The sequence below is a fragment of the Anguilla anguilla genome, chromosome 11, assembly GCF_013347855.1.
Source record: "Anguilla anguilla isolate fAngAng1 chromosome 11, fAngAng1.pri, whole genome shotgun sequence".
Classification (NCBI taxonomy): domain Eukaryota; kingdom Metazoa; phylum Chordata; class Actinopteri; order Anguilliformes; family Anguillidae; genus Anguilla; species Anguilla anguilla.
The window spans coordinates 15612834-15638497 of record NC_049211.1 but is presented as its reverse complement, the minus strand read 5'-3'; the positions used below and the strand labels follow the sequence as shown (position 1 = coordinate 15638497).

At 49.8% G+C, this 25664-nt stretch overlaps 1 pseudogene; it reads right to left on the bottom strand.

The window, feature by feature from the left end:
• The window catches only part of LOC118207597, a 45030-nt pseudogene that overhangs the window by 6601 nt on the left and 12765 nt on the right, over positions 1-25664 (bottom strand).

Here is a 25664-nt window from a genome sequence, read left to right as displayed (position 1 = left end):
AGGGTTTGGGTACAGAATAGCAAGTACCACTTCAGTGATAAAGCATGGAACAAGTGACAAGCCAAGATAAGCACACAGCCAATTTAACACAAACATACACATAGTGATTAAAATGACCAAAAGGAAACACTTTGCACTACTTAAAAAAACCAAAAGACATATACTATACATAACTATACACTCAACATAAGAGAAATGCAAGTGAGATCTAACTTGAGATCTAATTAAAATTTTATTTGCACATAGGAGTCTGGTAACTGCAAAAGTGTTGCGATATTGATAATTATTCACAGTTTAAATTTCAGCTTCTTTTCAGCGTTCCTTCTTTGGCTGTCGATCAAGGATAACAAGATCGACTTTATTAAAAACAGAGCAGCCTGCCAGCATGGCGCAATCGTATATCTATCTTGAGAGGAGAACAAGATTTTAACCGCCGATAGAGATCGCCTGTGCCGAACCTGCTGGCGAGGAGACCGCAGTCAGCCGTGAGTCACCACCACATCAAAGCGCTTCAGCTGAATGAACGTGAGGTTACGCTGTGTTTGCACCACAGTGCACATAAAATTCGGCTTCCCTTATTACACTGAGAAATGAGGCGCTTCCTGATTAGAATACAGAGTTTGGCCGGAGATGGATGGAGTCACTGGTGGTGTGGGCTCCTCTAGTCCTGCACCACCCTGCTGGCTGTCTGTGGAATGAGGAGGACAGCGGACCGTGTCCTGACCCCACCACCGCCCCCAGCCCCATCAGACAGAGGCAGAATGCTCTTCCGGCACGTGACCAACATAATAAGGGAGAATAAAGAGCAGAGGGCATGTGCCCCCCCCCCTGGGGAGAGTGGTTTGCTGGAGGGGGGGGGGGGGGGGGGAGCTGAAAGCTGGCAGTGTTTACTAATGCAGGATCTGAGGGGAGAAAAACAAACAGAAGAAAGGCGCCCCGGGCAGACTCCGGCACTGCCACACTCTCCCCTCCCCACGGGTGCATCGCACATACTCAGAATGAGCAGAGAGAGGGGGAAATGAAAGCAAGGAAAGGAGGGCACAAGGGGGCGGACAGAAAGGAGGTCAGGGCTCCAGGACATGGAAGAGAAACCGGAAAAGATAGAGAGAGAGAGAGGGAGAGAGAGACAAACAGAGACAGACAGAGAGAGCGAGAGAGAGAGAGAGAGAGAGAGAGAGAGAGAGAGAGAGAAAGACAGAGCGACAGACAGAGATAGACAGAGAGAGCGAGAGAGAGAGAGAAAGACAGGGAGACAGACAGAGATAGACAGAGAGATAGATGGGATGACACACGTGTCTCTTTGCCTTCCACAAAGGTCACTCACAATGTCCATGTGACCCAGTTTAAAGCTGCGTCATGTGCCCACAGAAAGAGAGGAGGGGGGGAAACGAGAGGGGGAGGAGAGGGGGTGCAGATAAAGGATGGGAGAGGAAGGATGAGGGTAGAGGACAGGACAGGAAGCACGTGCAAGGGGTAAAGGAGAGGGGGAACAGAGGAGAATGAGAATAGAGGAGACGAGTCAGGGAGAGGAGAGGTGGGTACAACAAAGATGGGGTAGCAATAACAATGAGCCTAATTTCATGAAAATGAATGACCTTGAATGTTTTGTGCATTAACAAGAATAGAGAAAACAAAGCTGAGTTTGCATGTCCGTGTAACAGATACTTAAGTCCATGGCGCTATGCATGCGTGTCATGCTAATGTGAGTGTGTGTGAGTGTGTGTGCGCGCGCGCGTGTGTGCGTCTCTCACCACATATCAATGGGTGTGGAGTACTCCGTGGACCCCAGCAGCACGTCGGGCGGACGGTACCACAGCGTCACCACTTCGTTAGAGTAAGTCTTGGTGGGCACCGACTTGGCCCGGGCCAGACCTGGGACAAAAAAAAGAGGCGTTTCCTGATTCATAGCATGGTGTCTGATGCTCTTGTGTGAATATTCTCTGGATTCACTTCATGAACTGACAGGTTAAGTTTTTTATTTTGTGCTCCTCATACCAGGAATATGTTAATGTTACGTTCAATCCATTTTAAAAATGGATTCGTTTTTGCCGCAAAAACAATTCCAAGCATTGAGTTCAAATCTTGTGAAACTATTGTTGCTTCTAAAGTATTTATTTATTGCTTAGCGAACTTTTATTATTATATTACCCTACTACTGTTCTTTTCTTCTTGTTTTGTTCTTTCCATATCATTCAATTTAATCTCTTGCCCTTGTAACTCGGCACCATTGAAAATGAAGGTCTTTCCCTCAATGTGTCCGTGAGACACAAATAAAGGTGGACAGTAATGGCTGTTGATGCAAACTCTGGCTGACCTGTTTCAAAATCACATCCCCGAGGCTGACATGCGTTTCTCTGATATAACACGTAATAACAAAGAACAGCTTCTCTGCCAGCTGAATTCCCCAAACGTCAGCCAGCTGCTGGCAGAGATTATAGCGATACCATAGCGGAGGGTATTGCAACATATTGCAACACAAAGAGATTACTGCAGAAACCCAAGACCTGTCAGTCTACGCGAGTGGCTTCCTGGAATAGGGATTTGTATGCATTGTGTGTGTGTGTGTGTGTGTGTGTCAGACTGCCTGGCTCACCGAAGTCAGCCAGTTTGAGCTCGCCCTTGTCGTTGATCAGCAGGTTCTGGGGTTTGAGGTCTCTGTGCAGCACCTTCCTCCTGTGGCAGTAAGACAGGCCCCGCAACAGCTGGAACAGGAAGATCTACAGCACACAGGGGGAGAGAGAGAGAGAGGGGGAAGGAGAGAGAGCGAGGGAGAGGCAGGGGGGAGGGACGGAGAGAGGGAGAGGGGGAGAAGGATGGGGAGAGAGAGAGGGAGGGAGGAAGAGAGAGAAAGTGTGTGAGAGGGAGACGGAGAGACAGAGAGCGAGAGAGAGAGGGAGGAAGGGAGGGTGCGAGAGAGAGAAAGAGGAGGACAGTGACATAATTGGAGAAATGGAGTGTGAAGAAAACAGTAATCAGGAGAAGAGAAGAAAGGACAGAGAAAACAAGATGGCAGAGAACATTCACATGCAAGTTACAAAAAGGACATCCTCAGTTGGTAAAGACATGCATACCAATGATATACAGAGATATACAGAGCATAGCTCTGCTTCTGAGACTCATCAACACAAACACACACTTGTGCAAACGCACGTCTCACGCTTACCTTCACATTATGCACACTCATGATGCTCCCACAGTCATCCATGTACTGCTTCAGGTCCCTCTCCTGGAACAGAGAGAGAGAGAGGCGTATGTGTAGGGCAATCAAACAGGGACTGTGGGAGAGGTTCTCACACAGACACACAGACAGACAGACAGACTGACTCACCAGGTACTCAAACACAAGTGTCAGGCACTTGTCTGTGTGGATGATGTCATGGAGAGTCACGATGTTGGCGTGCTTCAGGTCCTTCAGGAGGGATACTGAAAGAGACAGAATGATTTACGCTCGTAATGTATTCATTTACAGTCAAAAATAAATGAACAATAACACCGTAATAATATTCTTCCACTTAAAAACATCAGCAGCAGCCATTTGCTTCATAAACCGAACCAAAAGAAGACAGACACGAAACATTTCAGTTCACGCGCAAACACGACTGTTGGGCACTGAGACGGCGCGTGTCTGCTGCTGATTGGCTGCGTGACGTCTGGGGGGCGTTACCCTCTCGGATGGCGGTGCAGGGCGCCCCCTCCTCGTGCTCCAGGCGGATCTCTTTCAGGGCCACCAGGTTGTCTGTCAGTTTGCTGCGGCCCTTGAACACCGTGGCGTAGGTCCCCTGGGGGCAGAGAGGGGAAGAGCGAGGGACAGAAATAGAAGATGTGGATAGATGTTCAGAGAAAGAGGGAACACAGGACAGAGAGAAAAAGTGTCATGGATGGGAATAAGATCGTATCCCTTATACTCGGTTTGTTAAAGGGATTCCAAGACTGTCATGGGTGCTTGGGGATCACCATAATGGCCCTAAGAGCTCATTAAACCGGGGTAATGTAGCCAAGCCACCAAGGAAGTCAATGAACGCATGTGGGGCTGGTTCAGTTTGCACATAAGAATTGATGTACAGTTTCAGTCAGCGAGCAGAGAATGCCCAAACAGCCCCAAACTGATCAATCTCCTGTCTGCTGGTGGCCATCCTGGAGCATCTGATTGATTAGTTAACTTTCCCACCTCCCCTGTGAGCAGTACCTGCCAGCCTGGACATTCATTGTGCACTGTGTATGTGACAAGGTCCATTGCTAAGTCACTGGCTCTGTCCATGGTGCTATTCTAGATCTATGGGGGGTGAGTGGTTACTGTCCATGGTGCTGCCTCCGTACAATGTGAGAAGAGTCACTGGTACTGGCTGTCACTGTCTGTGGGAAGAGTCCCGTTGTCTGTTCCAGCTCTACGCACGCATGACTCTCACTGTGTGTAGGCAGAATGGCACTGGCGCAGGCTATCTGTGAGAGCTCTGACTCCAACACACGTTCCCAATGGGCCTTGTTCTGCCTCTGCAGGTCGATATGCTCTTACCTCGCCCAGCTTGTCAAGCTTGATGTACGTCTCCAACTTGCCGAAGCCGATCTCAGACTGCAAAGGAAAAGAAAACAGGATTTTGAGACCCGCTTTAGCCTTTATCCAACACTATTTCCGCTCTAGGAATGGGCACTTACATCAGCGTTTACAGAACAACAGGAACACAACAAAATGGCACCCTCCCCTCCAAACACACTCTGTGCTTCATTAAAACAGGGCAGCGTTCAGGCGGTGGTGACGCTCTCACCCTGGGGGGGCTGTGTTCAGAGGACAGAGTCAGCCATGAGGATGAGCCCCTGTTTCCGCCCGGATACGGTGATCGCTCGGGGGGGGGGGGGGGGGAGCAAGACAAAAAGCAGCCTGCACAGGACCGCAGAAAGACCTGTGACAGCCTGTGAGGTGAGTCGGCAGAATCAGAGTAATGCGTTCTAGAACATCTGGAACCGCAGGCGACGTGGCGCACGGACCAATGAACCGCGAGGAACGAGGCTAATGCGAATCCCATTCGCTATGCGGGAGTCGCCGTGGAGACACGGTTTTATTTTTATTCATGAACAGCCCCCTCCCTGAGGTTTCAATCGCCTCCTGTCAGTCAGCCCTAAGTGGTACATGCTGCTGGTCACCACTAGGAGGCAATGTTGTGTCGCCCACGCAGGAAGCTAACGCTAACGTACAGATGAACACTGCGTATGGCCCACATAGAGGTGCATACTGCGTATGCCAGGGCTGCAAATTTATCCGGAATAAGAAGTATTTCACATAATATGATGGATAGCAAAGAAACAATGCAGAGTTTCAGAATGCCGCACAAACACAACTACTAGAGGCATCCCCAGAGCAGAATGTCCTCTTTTTATTGGTTCAGTTCTTTAAGCCAGGTTGTCACCAATGACTGAATGCATCGGCTCTATGCCAGGAGGACAACAAGGAAAAGTCTCCCAGATCCACTGTTTAGAACAAGATAAAGAATGAATAACTTATTCTTAAGGACAAATTTAAAAATGGACTACATAAGGTTAAACATGGTCAAACACAAGTACTAAGCACGACTCCGCCTTGCAAGGCAAACATGCTGTAAGAGGTCAGAAAAATCGTGAGCATAGGCATGCACAACCAATAGCGCAGTGACAATAACAAGAAAATATCTCCAGTGACCAAGATAGCTAATGAAGCATGTGATCTGTTAACAGGCATGTCTATATACACAGTCACACACACACACACACATCATAAATGCACGCACATGCCAAGGCAAACAAATGCAATCGGACAACCAAGTCTGTAAATTATTGTCAGTCCCTGTATATTTTCCGCTGTGTATCTACTGTCATCAGTCCTTGGCTGTTAGCTCTCCTGTAATGGGGCCCTTCTATCTAACACCGCTTCCTCGAGCTTCTAGACAAACAATCAGCCGAGCATGCTGGGAGACGGGCTGATGTACACGGGAGTTTACTAATCTGCCGTTCACCGCGACTGTGACGCCCCGGCAGTCTGGCCCCTCGACGCGCTCCAGGATTCCCGCTAGCGGCGCGACCGAGCGTGCTCAGTGGCTGCGCAGGCTGACGCAGAGCTGACGCAGAGCGCGTCCCTTCCCTTCGCCCCTCCCCTCCCCTCGCCTGTCTGTCTGTATGATGAGCTCTGTCAGGATCAGGCGGGCATGTTCGGGGGGGTGGGGGCATGGGGGAGGGGGGGGCTCCCGCTCATGCGGAACCAGTCGGGAGCAAACACGTCCGCCAGCGCGACTCCCTGCGGGCACCGCAAACACAAAAATAAATCTGCGCCCGCTCGCATCGTTTCACGCGCCCGCCGCCGCGGAGAAGGCTTCCCCCTTCCTCTCTCACTCACACGGTATCGCTCCTCCAGGACGCCGTCGCTCGGCAACACGGACCGTACCCGAACCAGCAGGCCCCCGCAGCCCCTGTCCCCTCAGTAAGAGGCCAGACGCCACATTTAGTGAATATAAGTACATTTTCAGATCGTGCGTACACAGACACATGCATCAGCACGCAAGACGCACGGGAGGCAATGTTAATAGGTTTATTCGATTTGAAACGCACCAATGGCCTGAAAAGCATAAGTAGGTCAAAATCCAGTTGGTGAAGGGGAGGGAAGAAAAAGAAAAAAATTTAGCTCTTTTTTTTTATTTGACAATGACACATGCCAGTGTGCGTGGGTGTATCTGCGTACGCGTAAGGATGTGGGTGCGTGTCACTGTGGGGAAACTTCATTCAACGAAAGAGCAGCGCGACTAACGGCCAATGACATGTTCTCCAGAGAGGAGGAAAGCGGCCCGAGGCGGGAGGGACACTGAGGCCATCGGGGCAGATGCAGCTTCAGGCCTCCACGCGCAGAGGAAGAACGCTCCAATGGCAGGGTCACATATGCACAGCCACGCTTGTACAGGGGCTACCCTCACAACTGACCCTGAATCAGCCGAATCTGATTTCTCTTTCATTTTGCGAGGATGCATTAGGAGGAGTCAGCTGACCCTAGACCGGCTGTTCGTGATTGGTACATGCTTCCACAGCAGTGTGGCCATTTTATAATAACAGGGGAGCTGCTCTCAAGTGCTACTTAACAGAAGCAAGCCAGAGTACTCTTGAATGCCGACCGCTTGCTGCTGGGAAATTGTTATTTTTAAAAACGATGGGTTTCAATGTGTGAAACAGCCCACAGTCTGCCACCGACTCCGAAAATACACTTCCACTGCAATATTAAAATAATAATAAACCTTAAGAGATCATAAATAGAAAAAAAGATAAAAAAATAGCAACAAAAAGGGGCGTCTCTCCTCACGGGAGGCTCAAAGGTTTGACTTCAGTCAGGAAGTGGCAGCTGCTACGCACTGCGGTATGGCCTACTCATTCACTCTGTGGTAAACAACCCTTGTTGGCAGGCCAGGTGAATAATTGATAGCAATGCGCAGATACGAATCTGAGAGAAGGCTCCTCCATTCTCAGTCGCTCCTTCGTTAATTTGTTCTTCGAGGGTAACGTTTCAACGGCAACGCCTCCTTCGCAAGAGGTGGCGTAACCAGAGGGGCGTATCACCGTTACAAAATCATGCCCTGTCCAGGAGGAGTGCCCCGGAACAGGGCTGGCAGGGTCACCCTTCGGTCCCTTAAAAACATTATACGCATTCTAAGATGCGAGCGATGGGTGTTGGGGATGTCTTGATGAACTTATACAGATCTACTGAAAAATATAAGTCTAAGCTCTCCTGGTGATCTTCAAGAGGTAGCAGAATGGGGGGGGGGGGGGGGGGCTTCACCACACTCCTTTCCCCCCTGAACCCGTCCCACTAATGCTGTTCCAAGCCTTCTATTCTCTCCCGAATCTCAGCTCCATCTCAGCCCAGTCACATGTTATACTCCTCAGAGCAATATGCTAATCATGCTACAGCTCCTCCCACAAGCCAAAACCCATTCTCTCTATCACACAGAACCATCTCTCCATCTCTGCTCACCTACATAATCCCTCAGATCCTCTCTCTCTCAGCACAAACCAAGACTACAGCAGTTAATCTTTGAATCTGAGTTGAGCACTGCAGGTTAAATAATTCTATAATAAAAAAACCTCTAAATGTTGCACGGCGAAAGACCGCCTTCAGCCCCATCCATACGGCAAACACTCTTCATCTTCTGCCCACACCTCACTATGCTGTCAAATAAATATATACTGTAGGTCTGCCAACAGAATAGACAAAGACTGAGGACTGTATCTGATTTCTGAAGACTCAAAGCCAACATCCCCTCTGCTCACCATCTCTGTTACCCTGACCCTCTGTCTGCCAAACTTTCTTCTTCTCTCTCTCTTGTCTCTCTCCATCCCATCACTTCATTGCTCTCCTTCTCCACTCATTACCTCACCAGCCTTCAATCTGTCCTGAGTGTCAGTCTGTAATTCCAACCGCGAGACGCTCACACTGCCAAATGACAGACTGAATTATAGATGCCACTTACATCACCACAATGCCTTCTTACCTGCTTATTGTGATAACCAGGTCTGCCCCAACCCACCTCACACAAACACACAGACAGCAGGACAGACAGACGCACATACACATGCACACACACGCAGGCAGGCAGGCACGCACATGCAAACACAATTCCTCCCCCTTTGCTAAAAATGTCACGTTTCTCTTCAAAGGCTGTTCCGTGCTCCCTCCTGACTCCTGCCAATGCAGAGAGCTGCCTGGTTACGCCACTTCAAACAAGAGCGGCCTCAGCTGGGTCCACCTCACAACCAACAGGAGATGGGAGAGAGAGTTCCTGTGTGTCGCTGTGATGTAGGGGGGGAGGCTACTGCATATTCATGAGCTAGCCCCTCCGGTAGCTGCAGTGTGCTTGCTCCAGCTGTGTAAGGTGGGCTGTCCAGTGTTACATCATCTGCGCAGCCCAGCAGGTGTGTTGCTGCATGTGCACAGAGATGCATATGGTAGTGCGTCTCCCCCCTGTGGAGGGACTGCACCATAATGATGGGATGGACCCACAGTCAGGACAGGGCATTCCAAATCGGGATAAAAATTAGTTTAAACATGTTGGGGGGGAAAAGGGAAAAACTATTTATGGAAGCAGAACAAATGGCCCTGCTCAGAGAATAGAAGTGCAAGTTCCCTGAGAGCAGGGGAGAGGACACTGAAGACATCATGACCCTGCGCTGTCATGGCAACCCGTACACTACTGCTGGACACCCTGCCTGCTGTCACTGAGAAGAGAACACTCCTTCAGCCATAGAGAGAGAGAGAAAGAGAGAAAGGGGGATAGGGGGAGAGAGAGAGAGAGAGAGACATGGTGATTGGCCTTGCACCTAAGAGGATAAAGGACACTACAGTCTCTCTGTTCAGGCCCTGTACACACTGTTCAGTGTGAGTAGGTCTCTCTCTGTTCAGTGTGAGCAGGTCTCTCTCTGTTCAGCGTGAGCAGGTCTCTCTCTGTTCAGTGTGAGCGGGTCTCACTGTGAGCTGGTCTCTCTGTTCAGTGTGAGCAGGTGTCACTGTGAGCTGGTCTCCCTGCTCCGTGTGAGCGGGTCTCTCTGTGAGTGGGTCTCTCCGTTCAGTGTGAGCAGGTCTCTCTCTGTTCAGTGTGAGCAGGTCTCACTGTGAGCAGGTCTGTCTCTGTTCAGTGTGAGCAGGTCTCTCTCTCTGTTCAGTGTGAGCGGGTCTCACTGTGAGCTGGTCTCTCTGTTCCGTACGAGCGGGTCTCACTGTGAGCTGGTCTCTCTGTTCAGTGTGAGCAGGTCTCACTGTGAGCAGGTCTCTCTCTGTTCAGTGTGAGCGGGTCTCACTGTGAGCCGGTCTCTCTGTTCCGTACGAGCGGGTCTCACTCACCAGAGAAGCCCGGCGCAGCCTCCGGCTCATGGGCTTGTCGAAGGGAGGGCTGTTCATGGCGAACTTCTCCAGGTAGCCCTCTGGCAAGCGGATGTCAGCCGGCAGGGAGAGTCGCTTGTTGATGTCCTGAAACACAGTGTGAATTAGCCACCTGCCACAAGACTTCAGGCACCCTTTCATTTCCAGCTAGTGCTTAGGGTCTGCAAATATCATTCTTTGCACTCTTTTAATAAACAGAATACAAGTGAATGGTACTATGGAGGCTATTCACATGTGATCACAAATATCATCACGTGAACTAATCATCAACAAATCAGTGAAAATGTCAATACTTGTAAACTGTAATTGACAAGACAGGTACAGTTCCCTCCAAGTATTGGCACAAGAGGTTTAATTAGACATTTTTAGCAGTATGCTCAAGAAATCTGAATGCCAGATCAAAAGTTGAATATGAGAGAAAGGCAAATTATCCATGGGTATTTTGAGCCAATCAATAAATCCACATTGAAGACCAGAAAAAATGTGTGATGGGAAAGGAGGCTACTATTTTGTTATGACTGCTGGTTAAGTACAAATTAGTATTGCTGTATTATAAAAACATTATTATTCTAAGTGCAGCTGGGCCTTATGCCACTGCATCATATTGTACTGCATCTCCCATCATGCACAATGATTCCTGTAGGTAGCCACTCCCACCACATTCTCACATGGACCCAGCCATAGGCAAGCTGCCAATTAAGCCCTGTATCCACGGGGGCACATCCTGGATAAGACCCAGGAACGCCCCAGGAATCATATTTCCCTGACTTCCTGCTGCTTAATATGTTTGTGTACGTCAAAGAGAGAAGAAGTGTACGCATGAATGTGTGTTTATGAGGACAAGAATGTGTGGATGAATAACAAGTGTGTGTCTGTTATTGTGTCAGAGAGAGCTGTTACTGTAAAGAAAATTAGAAATCCTACAATGTCAAGCGAATGGAAATTACAACCAAAACCCCCTCCCCGAATAACATACACTAACAGCAATGCATGCATGCATGTACACACACAGAATGGATGCAAACATGCACAAAATGCATGCGGGGGCACACACACACACACACACACACACACACACACACACACACATGTGCACACACATATATGCACACACACACACACACACAAACACAAACAGACACACCAGGCAGCCCAGTTCTCCCTCAGCCTGCCCAGGCAGAGTGGACAGTACTCACAGTACGGGGAACCTCCAACAGCACCTTCATTATTCTCCTGTGCCATGCAACCCACAACAGCGAACAGCGTACTGAAGCACCCCGCTCTAATGTACCCCGCACAGGCAGCACAGAGCACCAGCACCCACACAGAGGCAGGGAGAGGAGCATCAGGCACGCTGAACACCAGACACACGGTGGAGAGGAGAAAGAGGGAGGGGAAAGGGAAAGGAGGAGATGCAGATGGGGGGAGGGAAGCTGTCCACGCTTGCTGAGAGGAAATAGTATTTTCCTCCTCTCTCTCTCCCTCGCCCTCTCTCTCTCCGTCCCTCCCTCCCTCCCTCCCTGACAAGCAGCATTTAGATTAGAAGGCTAATCCGGTTTCAGCTTGAGTGGCTCTGGGTAAGAGATGGCTGCAGCCGGCTGTGTGTCCACAGGCTCTTCCTGCAACACTGCTGCGTTCACATTTCAACTGCCACGCACACGCACAGACACACGCACACGCACAGACACACGCACACTGACACAGACACACGCACACAGACACAGACACAGACACACGCACAAAAACACACTCACGATTGAAAACGCACAAGCACACAAACACAGACGCACGCACACTGACACACCCACGCAGACACACGCACGCTCGCAAACGCACATGCACACAGACACAGGCACACAGACACACGTACGCATGCAAATGCACAGACACACAACACGCTCGCAAACACACACGCACACATGAAAACAGAAACACACACATGCATGCGCTCTCATGCAAATGTACTTTTACACAGTCAACCAATTTACATAAACACTTACACAAGCACGCAGATGCAATGCATGCACACACAAATAAATGGTGTCGCACAAAACTTCAAACCCTTTCACACCTTATTTCTTTTCCTGCCAACTGTGGGATTATTTTTCTCTCAAAATAATTTATGTAGGCAATCTGGAATCGTGTGAATTTTGTCTGGCTAATGTAGACATTCTGCGCAGTATAGTTAGTTCTGTGTAGAGAAGTTAATGTAAAAATTCAGTGCAGTGCAGGTAATGTAAAAACTCAGTGCAGTGTGGATAATGTAGGCGTTCAGTGCAGTGTGGGTAATGTAGGCATTCAGTACCTCATTGGATATGCGCCGGTGGTTGTTGTTCCTCATGCGGACCCGGACGGGGCTCTGGACCTCGTCGGAGGACGTGCCGGATGCCTGGTCACTCTCACCGTCTGAGCCCATCTTCACATTCTCATGGACGACACCTACACCACACACACACACACACACACACGGTTTCAGAAGCGCAGAGGCAGAGTTATGTGCATACAGTATATGGGAAAGCTTTGTGGAGGCAAGGACTGAGAAGGACTCAGACAAGCCAGTGCCTTTGGTGAAAAGTGTTTAATTTATGTCTTAATACCATTAGCTAATGACATCCATAAGAGATCTGCAAAATGAGAGAGGCATTAACCTTCAAACCACCCTCTCAGGCCAATTTTCATAAGAGATGAAGAGTTAGAATAGGGACATGGAACACGGCTGAAATGTACGCTTCCTGCATTAAAAAGACATTCTTTCAAAAAGCTGGAATAACAAAGCCTTGTCAAATCCTTGTACTGCTAGAAAAACCGACAAAATCACAGAGTCAAAAGATGAAAAACTGAGATTCAATTTCTGATCGCTCCTACATCAAAAGCAGTTTGAAAGAGCACACAGCAGTGTGCTTCTGCTGTAATTAGAAACATGCTAAGTGTGGTAAGGACATTATATACTGTAAACAGATCCTCCCGACGTCAATGCCTTTTGGCAGGAGATGAACAGCACACAGCAGTCACCTGCTGTAACAACCACCATGCTCTCCAAGTGACCTTGTCTGACGACATCAAAGACTAAAATAATGACAGCTCTATACGGAGGGGGGAAGGCTGTTTTTTAAATAAAATGCATTTGTTCTTCCACATTTTGTAAGGGATTTGTTCACTGGATATAAGAAGGAGCATGTAATGACCACACAAGAACACAGCAATGGAATTAGCAAAAAGAAAAAAAGACATGAAAAATTGAACTCTGAGACTGCCTGAAATTACAAGATGACAGATAGACAGACTAACTGTATTTGTCCGTTGAATGCTGAGCCACATTTAAAATGAATGAATTTCAGCTTTGGAGCACAGGCCACTCTCCCACTCCACAGCCCGAGCAGCGGACTGTACCACAGGCCGGGCGGGGGGGTCACAGCCAGGCCGTAAAGCTCCCCGGCACCGCCGGGCGAGATGATGAGGTCAACGGATCTATACTACCCAGCATGCCGAGTGGGTCTCCCCCTCGTAAAGTGTCCAGGATTGATGTAACAAACTGGGGGGGGGGGGGGGGGGGGGGGGGGTCGCTTTACCCGCAGCCTGTCTCAGGTTTTCTCCTGAGGTTTCGGCTGCATGTCAGTAATAGTACTCCTGAACCAGGACTCCTTTTACAGCAGCACGTCACGGCAGCTGTGATTGGGCCTAAGTCACTGAATTATTTAAGCATCCCTTAGACGGCCCAGTCGTTATGTTTTTAATCAAGCCTGCATTTAATTGAGCGCTGCTACAGGGTTCAATGAAGAAACTGTTACGTAAAAAGGCTAGATGAAGCCCAGGCTATATGAGATATGGGGGAGCACAGGATAATTGAGACGGCTGTGAAAAAAAAGAGAAGGAATCAATAAGCATCCAGAGCAGTGGTGACAGAAGAATTAAGCCAGGCTGTTGGTAAAGATGGACAACACATCCAAGCCATCCATCAGGTCTGATCTGATTACTACAAGGTCCTTTCCAGTGTGCACATCCCTAAGACCACTGAACAGCCCTGTTACAGTTAGACAGCCCTGCTACAGTCAGACAGCCCTGTTACAGTTAAACAGCCCTGTTACAGTCAGACAGCCCTGTTACGGTTAGACAGCCCTGTTACAGTTAGACAGCCATGTTACCATTACACAGCCCTGTTAGAGTCAGTACTCCCAAACGCTCATAAGTGTGAACCCGGCAGTGTGCTCATTTACCCTCACCCCTCCCAGCCTGCCTTCCTCCTCACCGTTCTCAAGGGCAAAGGCAGCAGGAAGTGAGCCGCGCCGATGACACGCTCGCGAGCGAGAGAGAGAGAGAGAGAGCCACGCGGTCGTCCACAGGCCCGCCGCGCCGCGCGTGCCAGAGGCGGCCGCCGCATTCTCACACACCCGCGGGTCCCGTCTCCCGGGAACAAGCCGGCTCCACCCGGGGAGGGAATAAGACTCTGGGCTCCGGGAGGAGAAGGCACCCGGGCCCCCACCGGCCACAGGCCTGTTTACTCAGTCAACAGAGGAGTTCCGCAACACGCAGCCCTGCCAGCGCAGTCACCGGTACTGTTTAATAAACACGCCAACACGCACACACGAGCGCCTGAGCACGCACACACGAGCGCCTGAGCACACACACACGAGCGCCTGAGCACACACACACACGAACACCTGAGCACGCACACACAAACACCTGAGCACGCACACACGAACACCTGAGCACGCACACACAAACACCTGAGCACGCACACACGAGCGCCTGAGCACGCACACACAAACACCTGAGCACGCACACACAAACGCCTGAGCACACACACGCACACACACGAGCGCCTGAGCACGCACAAACCTGGATATTGTTACTTGGCTCAATGTCCCCAGTCAGCATTGCTTTTTAAACAAGTAGCACTTCTATATGTAAACCAGCTGATGTTGGAACTCAGATTACCATCTCCCATTTTGTCAACAATGGGGCAGAAAACATCTGAGTTCACCAGTACATGGCTTTATACCAAATAAATAAATGAATGAATGAATTAAATAAAATAAAATATAAAAATCACAATCATTTCTTCCAGAAAATCAGAATTCCTTTTGTTAAACTAATCCACACTAGCCATACCTACACCTAGAGTGACACTGCAGCAATATCTCACACCTAAAAAGAGCCACAACAAGAAAAATCACAACAGGCTCCAAACCCAGGGGGTGGATATTATGTATGATATATTGCACTTGTACTGTGTACCACAAAGTGAAATGAACCCAAAAATCGAATCCAGGAGAGCCACAAACTGGTCTGCACTCTCTCTTACATTCTCACAGGATACATTCCATAAGCAAGAGAAGTTCTCAACAACTGCATCAGTTGATGTCCTGTGTTCCCAGTCACAAAATAAAGTGGAAGCATAGTTACTGATTTTTCCCCATGCTGAATTATTGAAAGCTGAATAACATGAACTAGGCCATTTTTCATTTAATCATAATCCCCAATCCAATTTCAGTGGCCAACATTATCCAGAAACTGCACTGTAACCATAGCAACCACTGTTTGCCCATGTAATCATGTAATGTGACCCGTAGTAGTAGTGTTTCCACTTCCAAATCATTGCATAACCATATTTACCTTTCCTTATCTTTTGTCTCCCTTTTAAGTTTTTCCACTACCCAAGGGCAGCGAAACCATAGCAACCATCTTTTCCCCCCGATCAGAACTACGGTCGCAGCTGAAATCACTGGAAACTGAACTCAAAATCCTTTTGATCCCATGAATATCAGAAGTGCGCATTTGGTCCGCGAGACTTTCAGGCTCCGCCCCCGCCGCGGCCAGCTCCCGCTGGGGGGGGGGAGAGGGGGGGACGCGGGGCCAGGGACCCGGACTCACCGATGCGATTGCCCGGGGGCCGGCACGTTTCCAGAATCTTCAGCATGCGGAACGGAGAGAGCCGCTGGGGCTCCCGGGCGCCGTCCCCCATCCTGGCCGCGTGGGGGGACCCGGCGGACGGCGCGCCGCGGGGGGGCGAGACGGCCACCGTCGCCGCCGAAGGGCTCGAGTCAGAAAGACAACCGGCAGCAGACAGCCGCCAAAAACGCGAGCGGCCCGAGGGGCTCCTTGGATCGAACAAAAGAAAACACTTGAGAACGGCCGCACCACTTTACCTCACGCACTTACCACCCCGGCCCCGAGTCCTGCTGCCACTTCAGCCTGCTCTAGCACAGCCTCCCCCCTTTCTGTGGGCTTCTGTCAGAAACACACTCTCCCTCTCCCTGCCCCCAGGTCACACAAACCAGGCCCGCGTCCTGAGCCTGAAAACTACACACTAACAACTCCTCAGAACAGGTAACGTCCCAGGGGGAAATCTGACACACACTAATTACAGTGAGCGTGCCCCTTGCTCTACCTCTCTCTCTCTCTCGCTCTCTCGCTCTGTCCCTCTCTCTTGTTCTTCCTCTTTGTGTTGGCTGTGCAGCTGCAGTCAGAAACAGTGTGCTGACTCAGGAAGGCCAGCACAGTGGAGGTACACAGGTGCTGACAGCACTGTACACACACAGCCTGTAACACACAGCCTGAAAGACAGTCTGTGACACACAGCGTGTAACACACAGCCTGAAAGACAGCCTGTAACACACAGCCTGTAACACACAGCCTGAAAGACAGCCTGTGACACACAGACAGACACACAGCCTGAAAGACAGCCTGTAACACACAGCGTGTAACACACAGCCTGAAAGACAGCCTGTAACACACAGACAAACACACAGCACTGCCCGGGCACTCTCTCCCAGCAGTTACACACGGGCCGCACCGCAAAGTCTGCGTTAAGATCGGCGGTCCTCCCACAGAAGATCTCAGATCTGCCAGAGCCCCCCTCTCCCCCCTCTCTCTTCTCCCTCTCCCCCCTCACACCACCCCAACAGTGAGCATGCTGATACGATCTACAGCCCTCTCATCCTCCGGCTCTCTCTCTCTCTCTCCAGTAGGCTCTGCTTTCTGTTCGCCCTCCTTATTTCTTTCCTGCCCAGCCTCTAAGTTCCTGTCCTGTCACTGTGAGCTCCCTCCCTCTGATCTCTCGCTCTTTTGTGTCCTCTTCTCTCCTGATATTATTCAGCAGGCGAGCGTCTCGTCCGATCCCAGCGCCCTCTCCTCTCTCTCTCTCCCTCGGTCAGCCACTCCCTCCCGCAGCTCTGTTTGTTGCTCCGCACACGCTCTCTCTCCCTCTGTCTCTATTGTCTGGGCTGCCTGTTCCCAGACATGAAACGCTGAGATTAATCTCTCTCTCTCTCTCTCTCTCTCTCTCCCCCTCTCCGTCTCGCGCCGCGGCAGATCACGCCTTCTCACTCCCCCTTTCTCCAAAGAGATTCCCCCTCTCTCCCATCCCTCTCTCCTCTTCTCCTCTGCGCAGAGGACAAACCTTCCCTGCAGTTCTTCCCCGGCGTCTCTCCCTACCTCCACTTAAGCAGGACAGAGAGGTGCAGCCAGTCCTGGCAGAAACCGGCAGTGCAGCTCTACAGGAGCACCTGCTGTCCCCAACCCTCCCTCTGCCTCCCTCCCTCCCTCCCTCCCTCTCTCCCTCCATCCCGCCTCTCTATGCAAATCTCAGAGTACCTCCCCTCTCTTTTCCCCTCTCTCTCCTCCCCCAGGGGCAGGGAACACAGGCCATTATTTATCCCAGGCATGAGACCGGCAGAGGAGACCACAGAGCGACGGAGGTGTAATTAACCCTTCAGTGCCCTGATCCCCCTCCCCAATAATGCGGGAGCGGGACGGTGTCCCCGCGGGAGTGCAGGGGACCCACGGAGACCCTTCCTCACGCGTGAACGATCACACGGCCCCATCGGCATGCAGCACACGTACGCACAGGCATGCGAAGGGGGGGGGGGGGGGGGGGGGGGGGGGTGCACACGCTTTCTCTCAGTCAGCGCAAACGGCAGGGCGCACGCGTGGCCAAAACACCGCCGCAACTCCCGCTGTCCATTTTAATACCGACACCACAGACGCATTAGCCAATCCTGCAGGGGTATTTCCATCGGGTTTCAATACCCAAAACAACACTGATGAGAAATAGCCTTCCAAACACATCACACACAGGCCTGGGGAAAGCCTGCGAGCCAAAGACCCCTGACCTCCAGGCTGCTGGTACCCTATCGGCCAGTGGAACAGAGAAGACAGAAATGAGCTGGAAGCCAGGGTGAATGCCAAAGCCCACGGCTTGAGTCAAGGAAACAAGGGGTCATCTGGTTTGTGTGAAAGGATAACCTTGAATTCATTAAACAAATAAACAAACTAATCAATAAATAAATAAATAAATAAATAGTCCCTCTGTTCTGGAATGTTCGTGTTAATGAGTTGAATTCCTCTGTTGTCTAGGCTCGATATCTACTGGAGACCGATGCCCAAGGGTCTACTGGTGCCCTATGTAACACACTGATCACAAGGGTCTACTGGTGCCCTATGTAACATACTGATCAAAGGGTCTACTGGTGCCCTATGTAACACACTGATCACAAGGGTCTACTGGTGCCCTATGTAACACACTGATCACAAGGGTCTACTGGTGCCCTATGTAACACACTGATCACAAGGGTCTACTGGTGCCCTATGTAACACACTGATCAAAGGGTCTACTGGTGCCCTATGTAACACACTGATCACAAGAGTCTACTGGTGCCCTATGTAACACACTGATCACAAGAGTCTACTGATAGCACCATAATGGAATGGCTAAGGAACACACAAGGGAGCCCAGGGAACTAATGGCTGCTCCTCACCTGCGTCTGCACGCTTGAGGGTGCACACGTATGAGAATGTACACATGTACATGTGAGTATGACAGCGCACGTCTCTGTGTTTGAGTACTCCAGCAATCCCAGAGTGCCGCTTGGCAAACATACAAGCCCTATCAGCAGAGCTGAGCCCCACCATGAGTGAAAAAGCCGAGGATGGAGCAGAGTGTGCTCGTGTCCGTGTCCGTGCTTGGGTGCACGCTCGCCCTGCCTGACACACACAGGCTCACCGTGCGATCGATCGCACTACCCCATCCCCGACCGCGAATGGAGGGAAATCCGCCGCGGAAATAAACTGGGCTGGGCAGAGAGAGGTCGTTACGAAGCAAGCAGATCCCATGATGGCTGTTATGAAGCAATCAGTCACTCACACCCCCCCATACCCACCCGACCAATCAGCAATGCCACAATGTGCAGACCACCTTAAGCATGTGGATGTATACAGTCGGAATTTAAGCACGCAGCTGGTACGCATGCACACACGCAACTGGAATGCATGCGGCTGAAAAGCACGCACGCATATGTGCACAAATGCACCCAGAGTGCACGCACACATGCAGCTCCCGATTTAATTGAGCCATGGACAACTGCAATGCATGTCATCTGACAAGACCAGCCACAGTGCTTTGCTGGATGCACCAATGATTTATCAATAAGCTTCAAAGGACAGCTTCAAAGAAACAGAAAAACAAGACTCTGTGCTACCTTCCTGTCCCATGAACATCACACACACATGCACAGACACGCACACACACACACACCTACTGCCTTAATCGTGAGGACAGAGTAACTGCTTGCCCAGAAAGAAAGAAGCCTTTTAATGCAGCTTCCTGCTACATTCTTCTGGCTATTTATCTGATGAGCTGAATGAAAAGGTCACTAGTGTTCAAAACACAGAAACAAGTAATTTCAACATGCCATTCATTATCCTGCGAACATTGAGTGCCTGCTTTTAGACAAAACAGCAATTACATGGTAGACTAGTGAATCCAATATGAATACCCATATTCAGTTCGATCTTCATGTTATTTTGTGAGAGAAAGATACAAATGGATATGGACTAAGCCAGAAAGCCCTAGAGAGGGTCACTCAGGGTCAGGTTTAATGAAGTCTTCAGCCCCCCTGGGACACCAGTGGGGGACAGGAGGACAGGGGAGTACACTAGATCATGCCAGAATGGATCAACTCAAACATGCTTACTAAACCTGCTGACAGATAACCAATCGTTTATTATTACACCTGCATTACCTGCACAACCTTCACATTTGTAGAAATCCATCAGGCTTAAAAATAGATGCATATGAAATGTAATCTGACAGGTACAGGCTATACGTATGTGTGTGTATGCATAAGCATAGGAGCAATGGCTATCATGCTATAGCACACTATAAGCCTAATGTCCAGTTTATTAAGCTCATAAAGATAGTAAGGATATTCTCTAATGACTGAGGGAAGTAGCCACTGGGAGGGACTCCTAAACGGCACTCTGGGTCTGGGCAGTGTGAGCTTTTAGCTTGTGAGTCGGGACTGTTCTGAGCTCACACATGCACTCACACACGTGCACGTGCACACACACACCTCCCCACAGCCAGTAAAAGGTTTTGATTCAATTTACAGCCTCAAGCTCAGGGATGGAGTTATTTACAGCAATTCATCAAAAAAACCTGCCAGCCTAGCATGGACACACACACACACCATTTCTCATCTGTCACTTCAATTTCTGTGTGTGTGTGTGTGCACGTTTGCATGTGTGGTGGACAAGGACAAAAACAACCCACACCTTCAAGTGCAACCTTCCCTCCGTCGGTCTCCATCTTTTCTTTTATTACATTTCATTCTGTGCTTTCTCCCAACCCCTCCTCCCTCCCTCCCTCCCTCTTTCCCCTCCCCCTGCTTCACACCATCACAATGGCTGCACGCTCACGGGGCTAACATGGACTGCCCGTGTCAGAAACAAGCCCGTCTGTACCCAGCGCATCGGGGCGGCCCGTAGCTAACGCAGGCCTGGGCCGGAGCGATTAGCCCAGCTGAAGGCAGAAATCCCCGTAACAGCGGAGAGGAGAGCGTCGCGGCCGCACTAATTACCTCTAAACCCTTTATCTGCGTCTGAGGATGAGGCCTCAATCTCATTATTCAATTACAGAGGCAGCAGAGGGGGGAGAATCCCACAGCAACAGCAGCCTCAGTCTCAAATGCGCTGGCAAACACATGACCGTGACAGTTATACATTCAGACACTCACACACACACGCACACATACACACACACACACATATACACACACACTCACACACAGATATGTCCAGATATACACGTGCATACACACACACACACAGTCAGCCAGACACATCTCTTGCTCTCTCCCCTCCTCTCCCTCTCTCTCGCTCTTTCTTTCTCGCTCTCTCCCTCTCGCTCTCTCGTTCTCCCTGGCAGGTTCCTGCCATCACCTCTACAGATACACAGAATAGCCATTCGGACCCGGCACAAAGATGCCGAGCTGGCCTTCCACTCACCATAAAAAGCATGATTATCATTAAAAATTTAAACCAGTAACAAGTTCACGCTGAAGGAAATAGAAGCAGCATGCTATCCTAGATCGATATCGTACTACAGAATGAGATCTCACAGGCACACACACTGCAGTGCAGGCATGCGTCTCTTCCTGCGTCTGCTACAGGGAAGATGGGCGGGGCTTAGAGAGGCTGGGATTTAAATAGCATAGCCTTCGGATTGGGATCAGCACTTTCCACACAGCACTCTCTCCCCAATAAACCCCAAAAAATTCAAAAAAATTATACTAGTAAGAATATGGTTAATATCTCATTTTGTAAATGTATTCTGTTTAACTTTTGATTATTATTATTTACTGGAATAAGGTTATTACAACTGCTGACAACAAATGATGTTTATAATTAAATAAATAAAATGAGGTAGGACAACATTCTGTCCAACCTATTTCAAAGCAGCTATATAAAAATAAGGTACTGGAGTCAATCAAGCTGAAACACCTAATTACCCAAAAATATACTTAATAGTCTTCCTACCACTGTGTCCATCATGTTTGCAGAAGCATTTTATATTGAATTAGATCCAATACAGCTTGTAATATGTGCTTTTGATTTGCATACACATGAATGTAGCTGATTAGCTCAGAAGGTATCAGAATAAATCTTATCAGAAAGATGTTAAATAATTTACCCGTCCGCAGTATTTTTATCCGAAACATTTCTGAACCGAGTTCCTGCTTTATTGTTACTGCTGCCTTTGAGTGAAGTTGTTTGCCAAGGGATAGGGATTACTTGACTTCACAAGTGAGGTAGCTTAACTAAAACTTCAACTGCCTGTCAACTGTGCAGTAGATATCACACTGTCATGTCTTTATGATTGTCAATGATTGTCTGCTAGTTCTGCTACTTCTTTTGGCAAAAATTTGCCAAAAATATATTAATTCTAATACCATGCTGGATTTACATTCAAAAATTGGAGAAATGAATCTAACTGCACATCTCCATGTACTTGTGCTTTGCAAAAATATGAATTCCTTACCAACCTACAATTTATACACATTAAAAAAATATGCAGACTTCTAAAATGTACAACAAAATAAACCTATCCTACCTATTCCTGAATCAAATTCAAACACTCCACCTTTTAGTTTGGCCTGTCTCCAATTACTAATATACCATTAATCATAAAAACTACTTAGAAGGAAATATGATCCACCCTGCTCTGTCCTCTGTCTCCCCCTCCTGCACAATGAGACTGATGAGTAATCCTGCTCTGAGAGAGAGAGAGAGAGAGAGAGAGAGGCTTCAGAGGCGGAGGGCTGAAGGGAATACCTCTCACTTTACAAACCTGTTCAGTGTGCAGCTGCCAGCTGGAGCCCCGGGTCTGCCCAGCAACAGGAGGGAGACCCTGTGCAGCAGAGACTGCGCAGCAGCATGGACCTGCAGACAATGTGCAGCAGAGACTGCGCAGCAGCATGGACCTGCAGACACTGTGCATCAGTATGGACCTGCAGACACTGTGCAGCAGTGTGGACCTGCACAGACACTGTGCAGCAGAGACTGTGCAGCAGTGTGGACCTGCAGACACTGTGCAGCAGAGACTGCGCAGCAGCATGGACCTGCAGACTCTGTGCAGCAGTGCGGACCTGCAGACTCTGTGCCGTAGCGTGGACCTGCACAGACACTGTGCAGCAGCATGGACCTGCACAGACACTGTGCAGCAGCGTGGACCTGCAGACACTGTGCATCAGTACGGACCTGCACAGACACTGTGCAGCAGCGTGGACCTGCACAGACTCTGTGCAGCAGCATGGACCTGTAGAGCCGCATTTCGCTTAGGCATCAGCCACGGCGGGGGCCGCGGGGACGCGCGTGTGAGCCGGGTGCTCCGGACAGGGCCCCGCCCAGCTCACACAGCAGGCTCCTTACAGCACCAGGGCGACTGCATTACCAGAGTGGCACTCGGCTGGATGAATATGAAATCCATCAGGGAGCAGCAGCTTAATGCAGCGCATGGCTCAGCTCCACGGCATTACATTAAGACCCTACGGACCGGGCCTGACTGACGGACTCACAGCACACCGTCAGCACGGTCTCCTTCTGTGACCGTGTGACCGCACACGGAAGGCTAGCAACAACTGACCGTAAATACACGAAGACCATAAAACACGTCTCCACATGAAAGGAGCAAATAAAAATGCATAAATCACTTCAGTAAAAATACATTTCTGACTAATGTTTCCAGTCTTGAGTACTTAAAAGAATGAAAAGCGTCTTAATTAGGAGCTCGGCGAGGAAGTGGCCGGGGGGGGGGGGGGGGGGGGGGGGGGATAGCACCATCATGCTGATCCATTAGCTGTGGACGTGAGCGGACTGCGGAGGGAGGGCAGGGTGAGTCAGCAGCAGCCACAGCGCAGGCCTCCTCCACCGACAGCACCTCCTCCTCCTCCTGCTGACCCTCAAACCTCCTTCACAAAGGTCTGCCCCCACTCCCCCAACTCCGACACACCGGAGCGGGCACTCGCACCTTCCTCCTCTTTTACTCTCCTCTCTTTTCCTCTCTCCTCAATCCTACCCTTGTTCCCCTCACTGCTTTCCGATGGTCTCGTGTGAATGAAAGACAAGATAAGGTTCAGAAAGCTTCATATTTTAATAATTATGTCACTCACCCTGGAGACAACCCCAAGTGACTGTTCAACCCCTACGGTCTATGATTCAACCACAACCGGTTTCAAGAGGCCTGACAAACAAACCTCTCAAGACACCGAAGCCCCTGAGAGGTTCCCGAAACGCAGAGCGGGGTGTGCGTCCTGAGCTGGGCACGCCCGCGCGGCCTCCCACGCGCCGGCGTGTTCCGCCAGGCCCCGGCGCGCCGTGTCCTCAGCCGCACGGACCGCCCCTCCGCGGCGCTACACACGCTCGCGCCCACAGGCGTCTGCCCATGGAAAGCAGGGGAAGAGGCATCCTCCACGCGGTGAGTCACATAGCCTGGGCACACACATGAGCTAAGCTCAGCCTATCCCTAAACCTGTCATGCACTTACTCATCCAGCACGGCGGGGGAGGAAGGTACAGCCTGTTACTTATTGACAAGGCATGACACATTAAGCCGTCTGATTAACCTGTGTGGCTCAGACACTGCGACTGGTCTTGCCTTTTTCCCTGTTTGGGGTGCTGCCACACTACACACTTCCTGTAGAAGTCCGTGAAGCGCTCTTCAGCCCAGGTCTTTACCCCGGCTCTCCCCTCTCAGCTGAAATCCGTAACTTCAGTGGCCTTGCAGGAATCTCCCTTCAGCGCCAAGCCCACAAATTGCCTTTCCGCCCTCACTTTCAAGTAGCAAGCAATCATTTCTGCCAGCGCAACAAAAACTAGTCAAGAACACTGAAACATAAGACGCGGCAGCGTACTTTTGAGATGTGAGCAGTGGTGCCACCACAGCCTGTAGTTACCTGTGCCACCAAGTCACAAACAGCATTGAACAGATGTTACAAATATTTTTTTTGAACAGAAGCTAAATAATTTCCTATTATATGCTTCCCTGAATGTCAGGCAGCCTCAATGCGCATGCTCAGTACGCGTCCTCTGCAGCAGGTTTCCAAACCATTCTTTTTTCTCTTCAGTCGATACACAAAATGGATCCAGGAAACAGGCCTCCACAGCAGGCAGCTTAAGCAGGAGCTCGGACACTGTGTGGGAAAATTAGGGCAGGCATGGGGGGGGGTGAGCTCTTCAGTTCATTTCCGCACTTCATTCTCATTAAAAAAGACCTGGCACTCATTCTTCCTGTCCTGGCTTAAGCTTCCTAAAAAAATATTTCTCTGCATCACTATTTTTATTCAATTAAAAATTCATGAGCGAATAGGCAGGCAGGCAGGCAGGCAGGCAGTCCTGGAATGCACCTGATTCTAAAGTATTTTAGGTTGTGGTGATTCAGCAGGTTTTGACAGCGATCTGAATCAGAACTGAGAGTAACCATCTCCCCGATAATGAATATTCAGAAGCACCCGCCTTCACTGCTCTCACCCTGCAGTGACCGAACATCTGATGAGACGTACTGACAGCGCGGAATCTTGCTGGAGAACGCGGTGTCTTTGAGTCTACGGGGTAGGCAATCTGAGATTTCCACTCAAAGCAAACCAACGTCGCTCCGCATTCAAAAACAGAAATACGAGGAAAGAAGATGTCTTTTCAGCTGCAAGGCAGACCCCATATGATGTCACAGTGCCATGTGAAATTGCACAGATATGCCATTACTACTCTGGCTGAAACATTTTATATGACGTCTGTTGAATTTACATCTATATCTGCATTGGTTCACACAGAAAAGCAAGCAAATCTTATGTAGGCAGAATAGCAGGCTGAGTTAAGGCAGCTCGATTTAAAATTCAGATACACATGTGAAAATGACACAGGTGCTGTCGGCTTGTGATCTGCTACAAAACAAAATGACTGATAGCAAAGTCACTCCAGAAATGTCCCACTGTAGGACTACTGCACTGAGC